This window comes from Phytophthora infestans, genomic scaffold (genome assembly GCF_000142945.1).
Source record: "Phytophthora infestans T30-4 supercont1.129 genomic scaffold, whole genome shotgun sequence".
NCBI lineage: Eukaryota > Oomycota > Peronosporomycetes > Peronosporales > Peronosporaceae > Phytophthora > Phytophthora infestans.
In genome coordinates, this window is record NW_003303630.1 from 221,444 (window position 1) to 224,142 (window position 2,699).

Consider the following 2,699-nt stretch of genomic DNA (forward strand, 5'->3'; position numbering starts at 1 on the left):
GTTAATCGATTCGTTGCGATGCAAACCAAACAGCTTTATTTTATTTCATTAGTGTTGCAAGCAGAGCTTTATCCGTAGCATTCACTATTCGATCGAGTTTGCTGGATCGAGTTGCCACGTCAAGCTGCGAAAGAATCATCCAAAGTATTCTGAGTCTCACGGCAGCAACATCATCACGTGTGACAACAGTTCTGGAAAAGCTGAAGTTATCTCTCAGCATCGCATACGCCTGAGCAATGCACAACACACCACACGACGCTCCGTCTGGTTGTTTTGGAGCGTCAAGCCATACTGCGTTTGATTCTAGCGGTGAATCGGTGAGCCGCATAGAGGAATTATGCCAGTTTCGCAAAAACGGTGCCACAGTCACTTCGTAAGTATCTTCCATCGCCGCCCGATACAAGCCGTTGCACAAAGGCTCATAGCAGTAGGGGGTGAAGGTGGGTGGATCTTGACGGTAGTTCATGCGCACCATAATTATTCCCCAGTGGTTGTTGTTCAAGTGAACGGGCATAACAGCGTAATGGTACATCGAAATGCGCCCTACTGGAGTTATTGGACAACCCATCGTCGGAGCGTAGGAGTCAATAGCAAAACATTCACCAACTGAGTTGCAGATACAGCGGAGGCTGAAGTCGATAATAATATCACTCAGCATCCGTTCTCTTGCCAACATGCCGACCAAATGGTCCACCTTGACAGTGGCCTCGCCACTCGACAACCGAAACATGGATCCAAGGCATGCTTTGCCAAGAATTCTCGCGACATCTTCTGCAAATTCTTTGTGTGGTTCACCAGACTCAAGGTAGCATCCCGTCCGTGTCCGTCTCTTCATCAAACAGTTCTGGGGTTGACAGGTTTTTTTTCCCACTTTGTCGAGAGAACCCAATCCATATCTGCCAGCCAAGCTTCGCACTTCCGACGGATCTCGTAGAACGCCTTCATGCGGTAGACAGCGCCACTAGTTCACATTATAATTTGCATCATGTATCCAGTACAAGCAACATTAAAAACAACATAGTAAGCAACACAATGAGCAACACAGCAGTACAGACAACACACCTGGTGAACTTTGGAGTGCCTCCAGGAAAGAACGCGATGATCTCGTTCGTGGTACCTTCGGGGTGATCGGCTTCCGAATCGTTACCGAAATAGCTGGATTTCTTTCGTTTCATCTTCTCCGCTTCGACCACTGCGTCCAGCTTATTCACTAGGTGCTTAGGAATGACGAAGTTGTAGTCGTAGTCATCGGCGCATACATACGAACGCTGACAGCGCGCAGTACGCGCTCCCATGAAGTAGTCGTCCATGATGACTGTATAGTTTGCCATCAGCTCGCTAACGTGGTATCTGTCCTTAGTATTTGGAGCCCACTCCAGTAGTCGAGATAGACATGGCACGCGCTTGTCGGGAAGTTCAATGGCTGCCAGTTTCTGTGGCTTCGAGGATGCCGCCAAGCGAACTTGCTTCTTTTTTTTTCTCTCGTTGTGTCGAGGCTTAGATTGGGGAAACCTTAGCACGTCTATCTGGCCTGGCTCCCGCGCCTTTTGCTTTGAGAGCTTGGCGTCTCTTGTATGGACCACTCGCTTTGTTCGGAGCTCCACAGTTTTAGATGGCTCACATTTGGCTGGAGGCGACTCCATTGTTTGCCGCCAAGCCTGTGTCAGTGTCTGCACCGTCGTTGTAAGACCCGAATTAGGTCTTTCATTGTGATTCAGCATACATTCTGCTGTGACTCAAGACGATGGTGTGTGTACAGCCGCAGGTGCAAAAGAAAACTCTCCGTTCTTTTCTTCTTCAAGCTGTCGAATCAGCTTCATTGACTCCATTAGATCGGCGGGTGTAATTTCAGATGCACTTTCAGATGCGCTTTCACTCTCTGAATCGTCGCTGTCGTCGCCCGACTCTGAATCCGCCATTTTCTGCGATGACGTGGTGTCCCTTTCTCGCATACCCCTGCGTACTATTTCCCACCATGACTGTAGTGCCATGTAGAATTTTGGGCTAGATAGTTGAGATAGATAATCCAGCACAGGTTCAAATACAGCTTTGGCGTAGCAGTATTTTTCTTCAGAAGACAGAACGACAACATTCGCACGCTCACGACGCCGCATTGTTACGTAAATCACGCGTTTTGACAGGCGAGAAGTGTCGAGGTTTTTTCTCCAGCGGGACTGGTTCTCCTGCTCCCAAACTTGAGACTCTTGCTCAACTTGTGCTGCTTCAAGAGACTCCTTTTTTGCTTCAGCGCCGTGTGTTGCTTTGTGTGTTGCTGAGCATTGAGTAAAGTCGCTGTGCGAGGATGACTCGGGTGTATCTTTCAGCTTGTCTTGAACTGACTGCAACGACGCTATCCCACGGCTGAAGGCTTCATCAAGCTTCGCCATTTCTGTCATGCTCCAACGTGGCCGAATACTCGAAGCCGGCATTTTTTCAAACTGGTGTTTTTGCGCGGCGATATACATCAGATGCTGGCAAGGTAGATGGTAGGTGCAATAAAATAGGCAGGGACAGCTCCACTGTAGACGATGATGTGTGTACAGCCGCAGGTGCAAAAGAAAACTCTCCGTTCTTTTCTTCTTCAAGCTGTCGAATCAACTTCATTGACTCCATTAGATCGGCGGGTGTAATTCAGATGCACTTTCACACGCTGAATCGCCGCTGTCATCGCCGGACTCTGAGTCGGAATCCGACATTTA